This window comes from Dermacentor silvarum, chromosome 4 (genome assembly GCF_013339745.2).
Source record: "Dermacentor silvarum isolate Dsil-2018 chromosome 4, BIME_Dsil_1.4, whole genome shotgun sequence".
Classification (NCBI taxonomy): Eukaryota; Metazoa; Arthropoda; class Arachnida; order Ixodida; family Ixodidae; genus Dermacentor; species Dermacentor silvarum.
The window spans coordinates 193588078-193602086 of NC_051157.2; the positions used below are offsets into that span (position 1 = coordinate 193588078).

A 14009-nucleotide genomic window follows, 5' to 3' on the forward strand; every position below is an offset into this window, starting at 1 on the left:
GTTGCCCACTTTGAAAATGAATCTCGAAACCAGTACCGTCCACAGAATTTGTTCCAAGTGGATACGCCTCGTGAACTCGTTGGCTACATTTCGTTAATTGCAATGTGTTGCCTTAAGGTTAATCATTAAAAAGCTAATTAGTGTAATTAGGGTAATTATTCAATGTAGCATTTTGCTTTATCGTATACGTAACGACGCCTCATCGTGTAACTTAGCTCAATTGTTACAGTTGCGCACTTTTTCACGACGTTATGCTGTAAGGTCAAGGCAGGTAATTAAAATAGGGAACTATTTGCAAAATCATGTCGACTATTTGGAATGCAATGTTTAGTCTACGCCCATTGTTTAGTTTACACCATTGTTATGTGGAAGAAGTAATTTTACGCAACATCTGTTTTATTCTTTATTTTGCCGCCATCAACATCGTCGCTGGTCGCCAATCCCGCAATCTCACCATAAGGTTTGGAGACCCCCCACTTCAAAGGAATAGTGAGCAATCATTTCATTCTGAAAATTGAAACCCCTGCTGCGTACAGAGAGGGCGGTTGTCAAATAAAACACACTGAGGGCTACACCTCCTGCAAGAGCGCAGTAGTGTACTAGGTGCCATTCAGCTGCGGCATGGTCGAACGTTGGCCAAAGTGACAGGCGCTTCAACAATTGGCTCAGATAACATGGTCTGTCCCTGTACAACTCGGAACGCTCCCACTTGGCCGACCATTGCCATAGTTGTGGTTGCAGACTTCTGTTTATGGGCGGTCGCGTTTTGTCAGGAGACAGGCGGCAAATTAACCGAGAAATTGTAGAGGCGTACCATATGGCAAAGATGGAAGATGCCTGCGTCGGTCTGCCATCTATTTTATTAATAGAAACAGAATTCATGTGTTTTGGCAGCACGTGTCACGGCATCCACTGATATAGTAGAGATCACCTGGTGCATGTCTGCAATGTTTTGATTACAGCTTGTTTGATATGATGTTAATTTCACTACCAGGTGGCGCTGCTGCGTTTTGTATAAATATGGTTCCTTCAATAACAATACCAGTTGAGTGTCGGCACTCGTGTCGCCTAGTCCCTTCTCGCCGTCCATGTGTTTCGTGCGCAACCCAAAGTATGAATGTCAAAAGGTACCAACTCGGCCAGCTATCAGTTCTTCTGCAGCATATTTACCATAACTAGCTCAATAATGTAACAGCTCACAAAACTAACTTAAGTAAATAACTATCCTAACTAACTGAACTAATTTGATAATTGCACCAAACAGAGCTTAGAACGACAGAAAGCTGAGCTAGTTGGTAAGGATTCATAATGCAAAAGAGGTAAGGCGTGCAAACATGGACACAAGAGAGGAGAGGACTCAAGAGAGGAGAAGCGGCGTTCGTGTTGTCCACAACTCTTCTCTTGTGTCCGTGTTTGCACGCCTTACCCTTTTTGCATTATGCACTAAACAAACTAGCTAGAGAATAGTGCAACTACATACACCTGACCGGAAATTACTTGGCCCGTTTGTCGCACAGCGCTGCCGTGTGTAATTAAAGCACAAACGCATCGCACGTTCAATTATTTTGCCTAAAATTATCGTTACATGTTCAGTCTGTGTAAACATACTGAAAGAAACATGGCAGAGGAGCCTTTCCTGGTGAAATATTTGCACGATCGCGCAGCCTGGTGGTCGGTGCAGATGAATGATCTTCTGCTTACGCCAGCAGCTCTGGTACTACCTTCTGTCGCTATACGGAACTTTCGAGGAAGTTCCCTGACCGGAAGAAAAGCGTTGTAGGACCCTGGTCATACTATATATTTTCCTTGCGTGGTTCACGCTGCTTCGTGTTCATTAAACTGACATCATAAATATTTATGGATACAGCGCACGTCATAACATCAAACGATCGGCTTCACTGCATCGCTACGGACAACAGCACAGTGGAGGCTTTCAAAGCATTGAGAAGCTTAAAACCGCAGCATGAACAGTGCGGAGAAAAACTGGTGCGTAAGAAATCTAAGATTTGAATCGCACCATCACTTGAACACACAATATGTCCAAGGTCTGAAAACAAAACCAAAAAAGTTGCAGTGGCTTAGCTCGGCTATGCCAGGATATACGTAGCGTTAGCAAAGGTTCAGCTGATTATTCTTAGCTTTCCTGGTTGTCTAGATTGTCAAGGATTAGCTTGATTGTCATGCTTACTGCTGCTCCAATGACACACACGCGGTATACGTATTATGTGGCACATGCGCTTTCGCTGAGTTTCACAGTATATTCAGTCGATCGGCGAGCCTTGACGTCATCGACGGCGTTTTGTTGTTGCTGCAGGGGGGCACGTCGCTCAGCCTCCTGGCGACGCCGCTTTGCTAGACGTTCGTCCCTTTGCTCCAGTGTCTCGGCAGCACGTTTAGCCTTCTTCTGTTCATTCCTCCTACGCTCAACCGCTAATTGCCAGGCAACTACTTCGGGATCCGATGAGTCAAGCTTCTCCGTTCTTCTGCGCTGTTGAGCAGCATTTGCGCTCTCCTTCTCCATGGCTATACCACACTGGCAAACGCCAGTCAGAAGCGCAGCGGCTCCAGCGCAATGTCAGACGGCGACTCCACAGCTAGCGCGCGCCGGCGCCAGTGCGTCTACCACGGCTACGACGTCACTCCTCTGGAATGCGCAGACCGGCGGCGGTGAGTCGCGCGCGGCGGCGGCGGAGTGCGCGAGAGGTGCCGGCTCCGGTGGCTCCGGTGCGCAAGCCGTGTGACATCACTGATCCTTGCGCATGCGCAGCACGGCTCTTGATGTGCCGCGCGAAACGGGCTTGGCTAGGCCAGTGTAGCTAACGCTACAAAAAGTTGGCCAACGAACCTATGGAGCTGGAAGGCACAGTGGTCGCAATGCATATTTCGATGCTTCATATAATGCTCGGCTTTCCTCCTGCCTACGAGAGATCTCCATCTTCCGTAACGAGAGCTAAGGTGCCGCTATATGACTTTGGATAACACGCGTGCCTGGATACACAGTGCTCTGGATTTTGGTGAAACTGTAAATCTTAGTTTTATAAGTGAAATAGGTGAGCGAACCTACTGCGCCTGGCCCGATGCATACGCTCGATCGAAAATTTTGCCTTAATTCTCAATAGTATTGCACCACGGCCGGTAAAACCATACGAAATTTTGTTGTTCACACATGCGAGAACAGGCTCGAAATCCCAATACTAGGCGGAGCTCTAAATCTGCGAATATATTTTCTTTCTTTTTAGGGGCGAAGCACCTTAGGGCCGAGCCTTGTCCCTCGTAGTCCGTAGCTCTGGTTGGCATGGAGACCGCTATGTAGTTCGTATACGCATATATATATATATATATATATATATATATATATATATTGCAAGGCAGCAGCACAGCTGTTGTCTCGTCGCCTTTATTTGGCTGAGCCACGCGCTGAACGAAGACGACGCGCACAGTGATGATGATTATGTACAGGTGAAGAAGATGGAGGATTAATATTTTGCTCACACTAATTACCCCCTCGCGCGAAAGCGGCCAACCTGGCCGCTGGTTATAGCGGTGCGGTACGTCGTTGGAAGGGCTTTAGGCGCGAAACGTGGACAATTTCTGTGCCACGGTAGCGGCCATCGGAAGGCGTGACAACGGGAGTGACGCGGTAGTTCACTGGCGAGGTTTGCTCTACGACAGTGTAGGGCCCTATAAAACGCGACTGAAACTTTTCGCACAGGCCAGGAACTCGAGTGGGTGTCCACAATAACACTTCATCGCCGGGGCTGAACTGAACGACGCGGTGAAATGCATCGTAGCGAGTCTTCCTATCCTGTTGACTTGCCTCGGTGTTGAGGCGGGCGCGATGGCGACATGCGGCAAGGCGAGATATTAACTGCTCACTCACTGACGCCGACGATTTCACGGGGGCATCAAAAAAGAGACGTCGAGGAGAGAGGTCGGTTGACGCCCGTAAACTAGAAAGAATGGTGAGTAGCCAGTAGTGCGCTGTGCAGCGGTGTTGTAGGCAAAAGTCACGAATGGCAGGATGGTATCCCAGTTGGTGTGGTCAGCGTTGATGTACATGGAGATCATGTCAGAGAGAGTTCGATGGAAGCGCTCTGTGAGGCCATTAGTCGGAGGATGGTAGCTGGTAGTCGTCTTATGGATGCTGTTGCATGTGCGGAGGACGTCCTCGAGTAGCTTCGACAGAAACGCCTTGCCACGGTCACTCAAAAGGACGCGTGGCGCTCCATGTCGTAGAAAGATGGCTTCCAGGAAGAAAGTCGCAATCTCCTCCGCGGATCCTGAAGGTAGCGCAGCTGTTTCGGCGTACCTGGTCAAGTGGTCAACTGCAGTGACGACCCATCTCTTGCCGCTAGCTGATAATGGCAGCGGTCCGTAGAGGTCAATCCCGATGACTGCGAATGGAGCGTCAGGACAGGGAAGAGGTTGCAGCAGTCCAGCCAGAGGTGAAGTGGGCCGTTTGCGGTGCTGACAGAGCGAGCAAGACGCGACGTATTTCGCTACGCAGGTGGCAAGTCCAGGCCAGGAAAAACGACTGCGGATGCGTTCATAGGTCTTGTGAAAGCCGAGATGTCCAGCCGTGGGATCATCATGAAATGTCTTCAATATCTGTTCCCTGAGTGATCGAGGAGCGACAGGAACCCAACGCTGTCCTTCGGGGTGGAAGACATACCGGTAGAGGATTGATTTTTCACACTTGAAGTTCTGTAACTGGCGACGGGCTCGCGCGTTAGGAGGACGAGATGAGCCGTGAAGGCGTTCCATAATTGAGTGGCAGTAAACGTCGTCGCGTTGGTGGGACGCGAACGTCTCAGGGTGGAAAGAAGGAAGACCGTTGAGAGCGGCGAGTGAAAGAACTGCAGAGGATGCGTTTACAGCCTCGGTGACGGATGGAGGCTTGCCGGGAACGTCGGACTGCGGTGGTAACGGACAGCGGCTGAGAGCATCTGCATCGTTGTGTTTCTTGCCGGATTTGTACGTGACGTCGAAGTCATATTCTTGCAGACGAAGTATCCAGCGACCTAAACGGCCAGATAAATTCTTTAACGTCGACAACCAGCATAAAGCATGGTGGTCGGTCACGACCGTAAAGTGGCGGCCGTGTAAATACGGTCGGAATTTTTGGATGGCCCAAACAACGGCGAGGCACTCCTGCTCAGTGATTGTATAATTTTTCTCGGCCGATGTTAGCGTCCGACTTGCGTATGCGACCACGCGTTCCTCAAAACGTTGTCGTTGCAAAAGAACAGCGCCGATTCCATGGCCGCTGGCATCAGTATGGAGTAGAGTGGGTGCGGACTCATCGAAATGACAAAGCACTGGCTCAGACGTGAGGGCACGCTTTAAAGTGTCAAAAGCCGCTTGGCACTCGTCTGACCATACGTATGGAGTTCCTGAAGGGAGGAGTCGGTGAAGCGGAGCCGCGATGGTAGCAAAGTCACGTATGAAGCGCCGGAAGTAAGAAGCCAGGCCAAGAAAGCTGCGAAGTTCTTTGAAGCGTTGGGGCCTCGGAAAGCGTAGGACGGCGGTAATCTTTTCGGGGTCAGGCTGAATGCCGTCTTTGCTTACGAGGTGGCCCAGTACTTTAATAGTCTTGCTGGCAAAGTGGCACTTTTTGGTATTCAGCTGAAGACCAGCAGCAGAGAGACACGTCAGAACTTCATCGAGGCGCTGCAAGTGGAGTTGGAAGGTTGAAGAAAATATGACTATGTCGTCAAGGTAGCACAAACAAGACTTCCACTTAGGGCCCCGCAGAACAGTGTCCATCATTCGTTCGAAGGTTGCTGGTGCATTGCAGAGGCCAAAAGGCATGACGTTAAATTCGTACAGTCCATCTGTTGTTGCAAAGACAGTTTTTTCCTTGTCAGCCTCATGCATCGGAATTTGCCAATAACCCGAGCGTAAGTCAAGACTGGAAAAGTATTCTGCGCCTTGCAATGAATCTAAGGCGTCGTCAATGCGAGGCAAAGGATATACGTCTTTTCGGGTTATTTTGTTCAAGGCACGGTAATCAACACAAAATCGCACTGAGCCATCTTTCTTGCGCACCAAAACGACGGGTGACGACCAAGGGCTGGCGGAGGGGCGGATGATATTTCGCTCGAGCATGTCGGCAACGTGCTTGTCGATTATCTCGCGTTCGGCGGAAGAAACGCGATATGGTCGACGGCGGACAATAGAACTTCCATCGACGTGTATGCGATGAGTTGCCGCTGAAGTCTGTCCCAAGAGAGGTGAGTGTACGTCGAATGGAAGATTTATGTTTCGACAACAAGGCCAGTAGGTTGATGTGCTTGCTGTGGAGTCAGATCCTTACTGATTGCGCTGGCGAGAGCAGTAGCAGGAGCAGCATCTGTAGGTGGGCGTGGTTCTGCAGTATCAGTACTCGAAGCCATCACCGAGATAGGCTGTGTGTCCACACCGCAAACCACGACAGCACCTTTGGGAAGCAAAATCGGCTCATTTGTGACGTTGAGTACTGTGAGAAGGGCCGTGCCGTTGATGAATCGAACGAGACTCGACGCTAGTGCAATTCCTTTGGAGAGGCAACGGGCTGATGGGGTGACTAGAACATCGCCATTGTCAATTACGTCGGAAGCAATCACAAGAAGTTGCTCGTGGCCAGGTGGGACCAAACAATCGGCTACGGTTCGCAGACGGTGGCAGGACTGAGGCCCCTTGTCGGTGCCATCGGTCTCGCGCATGTGGACAAGGCGCTGTCGGCAAGAGATAAAAGCGGCAGCGGCAGAAAGAAAGTCCCAACCAAGAATGAGCATATAAGCGCAGGAAGGCAGCACTGCGAACGTAATATGGTGGCGAATCCCATCAATAAATACTCGAACGGTACACTGTGCCGATGGCCGTATCGTAAGGTTATTCGCGCTACGTAAAGGAGTGCCATGGTAAGGTGTAGTGACCTTGCGTAGACGAGAGCACAAATCGGCATGAATAATAGAAATAGCGGCTCCCGTATCAACTAATGCTCGAACAGGCACACCTTCAGCATACACTAATAACAAATTGGCCGGGCTCTCAGGAGGTGTTGTTTGTCCGAGCGATGCAGCTTCCCCTCCAAAAACTGCACCATCTAGTTTTCCGAGTGGTAGTCGGTATGGGTGACTGGCTGGAGAGGCGATGTTGAGCGTCGGAGAGGGGAAGGAGAGCGGCGGCGTCTTGGACGGTAGTTTCGAGGAGCGTCAGATGGAGCGGGTGGGGAGAAGGAACGTGTTGAAGGGCGGCGCTGGTATTGGCTCGGAAAGGACACCAGATCCCTCTCGTAAGCATCGTAGCCGCGGCGTTCGTCCTGCTGGCGCTTGCGACAAAACCGCGAGATGTCGCCTCGAATGCCACAATAATAACAGATTGGGCGGGAGGAACGCCAGGGGGCGTAAAATGCAGGTACAGGTGCACGTGGTGTAAAGGCTGCAATGTCGTTCTGAGGAACCGGAAGGGCACGCTGAGCGACGGAAGGCTGCATGGCAACAACTTGGGCGTACGTGAGTGGAGGATTTGGTGGTGTCGGAGGGTCAGGGCGTACAGCGGAAACCAAGGAAGACAGCTCGTCCTTGATGATGTCTCGTAGCCCAGTGGACGTAGAGTGAGCTGGAGGAGCAGCAGAGCACGACAGGTCTTGTGCTTGAAGCTCTTCGCGGATCAGAGCCCGAATCAACGTGCGCAAATCGGCATCCGAAGGAGGTCGCGTGTCACAGACGTCTGGCTGTAACCGGATGGCTTGTAGGGTATCCAGATGCTGGCAAGTCGCGATGACGTCGTCTACGGTGGTGGGGTTTTTAACTGCTAGTGCGTTAAACGCAACGTGTCCAATGCCTTTTAAAATGTGTCGAACGCGATCGGCCTCGCTCATTGCCGAGTCGACGCGGCGGCAAAGGGAAAGGACGTCTTCAATGTACGAAGTGTACGTCTCCCCTGGTTGTTGCATGCGCGCATCGAGCTGCCGCTTTGAAACTTCAGAACGGATGGATGGCGTTCCGAAAATCTTCCGGACTTGGTGCTGGAAGCTGGTCCAATCGGGCAAGGCCCTCTCGTGGTTAAAGAACCACGTCTTCGCGACATGGGACAGGTAGAAGGCGACGTGGCGAAGTTTCTGAGTGTCGTCCCAGTGGTTGTACTCACTCACCCGGTCATAGTTCTCCAGCCAGTCCTCGACGTCGTCGCGCGGGAGACCAGAGAATATAGTGGGGTCACGCTGCGGGGCGGTAACGGTCCATACGGAGGCGGCTGGTTGGGGGGCAGCGGGGGTGATGCCGGAGGCTCCGGGTTGCGGTACTTAGGTCATGGCAGTGGACAGGCGGAGCAAACGGCGACCCGAACGAAGCTCCAGTGGAACTCGACGGCGTAGAGGTCTAGGGGATCGAAAGCAATCTCCACCACTTTGTACGGCAGCAGCACAGCTGTTGTCTCGTCGCCTTTATTTGGCTGAGCCACGCGCTGAACGAAGACGACGCGCACAGTGATGATGATTATGTACAGGTGAAGAAGATGAAGGATTAATATTTTGCTCACAATATATATAGTATATGTACGCCAAGCTCCGACTTCCGGAAGCCGGAACCGGAAGCCGACTTCCGTTCCCACTTCCGGTTCAGCTTCCGGCTTCCGGAGAACGCTTCCGGCGTTTTTCTCTCTCGTCCGTAGCTAGGGGCGCTGCTTTGCACAAGGGCGTTCGTTCCCGACGCGCGCTCTCTTTCTCTCTCGTCCGTAGCTGTGGTTTACCCGAATGATCCCCCGGTGTTTCGCTCACTCATCATCATTCACTTCGTGGATATGCGGTGATTTTTTTTTCAGGTCTGTAAACTTTTCAAATCGAATATGCATTTCAGCAACACCTTTGCATGAACATGGCAACCTCTTTCACCGCCGTGCCACAAGCGTGACGATTCGAATATGTGCACGTGATGACGATGGCGAAGTTGCAGACGTCAAACAACAGCCCTCAAGCATGCGAGATGCACTTGCTGATAGTATGGAAAAGAAGAAAGAAAAAGCCACACCCTCGACAATCAGTAGTATTATGGCTGTCATTATCTAAACAAAACAAATACATTGCAAGCCCCGCTGAACTCACGCAAGGTTGCATTCTTTTTCTTTAGCGACGAAGCCATGAAAGGCATTCGTGCGGAAATAGATCGTTCCGAATCATGCGTACGGAATACGTCAATAAAGCAGCGGACACTCAGGAAAATCAATGCAGGTACCAAGAGATATTGAGCGAACTTGCAGTCCAGCCAATTCGTGTGCTGCGAGCGAAATCATGGAAGTTATGGGCCAAACGAAGAAGAAATAGAAAGCGATTGTAAACACGCTCTTTAATCAACAATATTTGTTTTTAGACATGTCGACAAATGTTATCAAGACATTTGTCTTAATAGCATTGCAAGTGTCCGTTATTAAGACACTTGCAAAGTGATGCATCGGATGCCCTTTTCTCTTGTGGATTTGTCTCTTCATGTATGTTTTCCAGATTTCACTCGTTTTTCTTGCATGATGTTCGGTAGCCATCCGTAAATTCAACCTATCAGCATACGCGGTAGTGCTCGGACATCTCTGATGCTCTGCTGTGCCGCTCCTTCATTGCTTCTGATTACTTTCTGGATTTCTTAACTTCCAAATGATTAGTTACTTACCACTTAACTTATATTCCATTAGTTGTTTTTTTAGGGAAGGCGTCGCTACTTGACCCGGCTAATCAAGTTTTCCCCTTCATCAGTTTTCATTTTGGCACCTAGATTTTCCGGACCAACGATGCTGCACGATGTATCTCTCACATCTGTAGCAAATTATCCAGATTTTAAACACCTGTTGTGTCCCTAGGAAAGCCAATTATGCCGTACACGAATACTCGAAGTCCTCGTCAAGACTGTAGAACACCATCTGTAACGTTTTACTTACAAGAAGTGGTATTATACCATCCCCGTTTCGTTCTTTTTGTCGGACAAGTGACACCACAGACAATTTTTTCACATTCGTCCACGATTTTCAAGCGTACAAGAAAACTCTCGAAGAAGCGACTTCGTCCTCTCTGACTCGCCTTAACCATTTCTGTTTCGCTATCCTTAATGTGAACGCTTCCTGAGCAATTTAGGAATTTTATTAACACTTCACGGGGTTTCATTGAACTTCTTGATTTGCTTGATTTATATATATATATATATATATATATATATATATACATATTTTCTTTCTGTTCTCACTTATCCTTGAATTTTGTTATTCTACACACTACATTTTTTCCCTTTTGGTACTAACCTAATTTCGCTTTGGTTGGCTTTTCATTTGTCTCCGAACGATGACTCTTACCCACTGCGGGGCAATGGCGTGGAACCTGGTGAAATTAAAAGTGTGTTTCTGTGTTTTCTTCCAGTAATGATTAATACTACCACCGAAATAAAACTGGGAATGTCAGAGAATAACAGAGAAATTCTGTTCCCTTTATTTTTCCCGTAAATCTACTTTAATTTCTTATACATGAGCTATCCGATTGCTGCTTAACCTCCCGGGTAGGCATGCGACACTCTCACAATAAACATTACTACTACTACTTTACTATTCAGCATCGCAACCGAATGGCCCGCCACACTGGCAGCGGCGGCCTGCAGCAACGTTAACTCGCTTTCCCTCCGCGATGCCTCACGCGCCAACCAGGTGTTACACCACATCGGCTGTTGCAGAGCCGCGCACAGAACCGCCTCCCGGCTTTCGGCGGCAGCAGCGGCCCGCGGAGACCCACGACGCCACTAGCACCGAAGTACAGGTACGTCGCCGTCGGGCTTCGCCGCTGGGCTTCTTTCGCGGTGTATCCCGCTTCGGTGCTGGTCGCGCGAGCTTCTCAATTCGCGCTGCGCCTGGCAGCCCCGATCGTTGTCTTCGCTGCTTCCAGGACATACGGCGAAGCTCGCTATACGTGCAGTCGGCGATCTGGTGGACACAATGCTCAGGTTGCGCGCGTTCTTTAAGGTCTCAAATTACCATTTGTGACACATCCGGCGAAGCCCGTACAGCGGTAACTGCGATGACCATTTTTTATTAATTTTAACAGTGTACCTCGAGATCTTGATATCGGACCCTGATCTAATTAAAAAGTAAGCGCCACCGCAGCCTTCCTATTATTTTCGTAGTTGGTAGATGTCCGCGCCTTTGGCGTGGGACACAGTTGACGCCGGTAAGCGGCTGTATGTCTGCAAATATCCAATAAGTGCTTAGCTTTGTTGACTCCTTGTGTGAAATTTCGGGCAATGATTGCTATTTCAGCTATCACTTTATGTGTTTGTGTTGTTGGATATCCTCTGACGCTGCAAGGTTTTCAACTTCATCGCGAGGCGATTTTGAAATCGGTTTTTGTTAGACTGGCATCCGCCGACGTGTGCATGGAATGACATGAGCAATGTATATTAGAAATTCCTAATTTATTTGTGTCAATCCGCAGCATTGTCCTCAATATGATGTTTCAGAGCACGACACATAACGTGGCTTTCTTCCGTCTCTACTCTCAGCACGCACTGTATGAACCACAACATAAAATACTTTATACTTCCTGGCATTGGTTGCATTTGAAGACATAATCTGACTGATATAATTGCTACCCAGCAAATTAATCGGGCAATATTGTCCAAGGTTGTTTCTCGCACAATTCGCATAATATATCCGTCGTTATCATGTGTGGAGAATAAATGAATGAAAAAAGTGCAGCAGCTGACAACATGATTATGCTTTTATCTTTACTGTGTTAGTCGACAAGATGTATGTGGTAAAAAACGGTAGAATAGCGGCATACTTCCGTAGTCTAGCTTAATATGACAGAGGGCCTAGCGAAGGGGGTGAGCATAGCACATCATTTCCTTGACTGTCACAATTAGCCGTAGTGAGCGAAACGAACCTATATGCTTAGAACAAGCGATCATGCAGGAAGAATGGTGCAAGAATAACGACCTATACTGTTGACTACGTGTATATCAGTTAAATTTTAGAATTGACTTACTTGCGATGCATTGTGCTGACATTAAGACAAATACACTGAACGGTAACACATACACGGTGTGTGTGTGTGTGTGTGTGTGTGTGTGTGTGTGTGTGTGTGTGTGTGTGTGTGTGTTCAGTGTATTTCTTATGTCTGTATGTGGGCACAATGCATCGCAAGTAAGTCAATTCCATAATTTAACTGATTGACACGTAGTCAACAGCATAGGCCGTTATTGCGGCCACACACACACGCGCGCACACACATATGCGTACGTACGTACGTCCTATCGGCCAAAAAAGTAAACGGACCACGCCTCCAGCAGCCGGAGCGGCTGCCTGGCCACAACGGGGCGCTGCTGTCTCGCTCCGCGCGCTTGGGTCGAGAGTGCCGTGGGTGACGTCAACGTTGGTGACGTTAAGCGTCTCCCTCACTCTCGCGCTGTGTCTTGTCACGCTTCATAAAATGTCTAGTGCGTCGTCCGGTGGCTCTGCTGCTGGCGGTCACGATGAAAGGGACTGTGTATAGCCGGTATTCATTCATTACATGATGACATTGTAATCGTGTTCAATAGGAGATCATTCAACACCAAATTAAGGAAAGCGAGCGTTGCAGTGCTTTTCAACCGCGTCAGTGCACATAACCGAGCATAAAACATGACTTAGTGCGTTTGTAAATAAGGCTACCTTCTAAGAGCATTGAAAAATGCGATACACATATTTCCCAGGTGCATGAGTATAGGAGTAAATCTGAAAATGAAATAAAATTGAACTTCACTGTCTGAAGTTCTGCGACCTAGTCATGCAAAAATAGATATGCGCAGCGTACGTGGAAAAAGAAATATCGAGCTCGAAATTATCAAGCATGAAACATATTTCCACTTGAAATAATATAGCATGCTAAATTAAAGTACTTTATGTGACTGTAAAAAAAAATCGGTTTTCCAGAGCCACGCCAGAAGGGGTCATGCGCAGGTGAATTTTACGTGTATTGTACTTTTGTATTTGTTTTATTCAGTGATGATTTGATAGGTGGTGCACGCATACGACTTATATAAACATCAGCGCTGCGTTGTCGGTCACTATTTTCACTCTTGTTAACGTTGTGATTTGGCGAACTGATTTGTTTTAAAGTTCCAAAGCCTCGCATGGGAACGACTGCGCTTTAATTTTTACTATCAAATATGCTTTAACGTGCGCTAAAAGTAGCGCGTTTTCTTATTCTTTCCCCGTGCGAAAGTACTTGTAAAGCTTGCCGTTATACATTATCTTATAATATATTGACCCGAATGTACGAATATAGTCAATTGTTGTCAATAGGTCAATTACGCACAGGGGACCCAGTCATGAGCAGGAAATCTACAGAAGAATAAAAATGCGTTGCAGTGCATACGGCAGGCATTACCAAATCCTCAGTGGGAGCTTACCACTGTCGTTGAAAAGGAAAGTGTACAATCATTGCATTCTACCGGTGCCAACATATGGGACAGAAACTTGAAGGTCAACAAAGAAGCTGGAGAACAATTTAAGGACCGCACAAAGAGCGATGGAACGAAAAATTTTAGACGTAAGGTTAAGAGACAGGAAGATGGCGGTGCGCACGGATCAGAGAGCAAACGGGGATTGCCGATGTTCTAGTTGACATTAAGAGAAAAAAAAGGCTGGGCAGGCCATGTAATGCGTAGGGCAGATAACTGGCAGACTGTTAGAGCTACAGAATGGATGCCAAGGGAAAGGAAGCGTAGTCGAGGACGGCAGAAAATTAGGTGGCGTAATGAAATTAGGAAACTTGAAGGCGCAAGTTGGAATCAGTGCAAGGCAGGGGTAATGTGATATCGCTGGGGGAGGCCTTCGTCTTGCAGTGGATATAAAAGTAGGCTAATACTGATAAATTATGATAAAATGGTAATAATATTGATTATTTGTTATTAGAAAAGGTGCCTTTACAAGAACAATTTCTTCTCACTAAAGCTACCATGGGCTTGTGAGTGCACAAGCATGTGGTCAACGGTCACGGTCACGCGTACCCTTTAAAG

At 48.5% G+C, this 14009-nt stretch overlaps 1 protein-coding gene across 1 annotated transcript in view; it reads left to right on the forward strand.

Annotated features, from left to right (window-relative positions):
* Nucleotides 1–10660: 10660 nt before the first annotated feature.
* Nucleotides 10661–14009, forward strand: part of LOC119450883 (probable D-lactate dehydrogenase, mitochondrial) — a 463244-nt gene continuing 459895 nt past the window's right edge. Inside the window, exon 1 of the mRNA XM_037714356.2 lies at nucleotides 10661–10771. The gene's annotated coding sequence lies outside the window, so the exon portion shown is untranslated. The remainder of the gene's footprint in view (nucleotides 10772–14009) is intronic.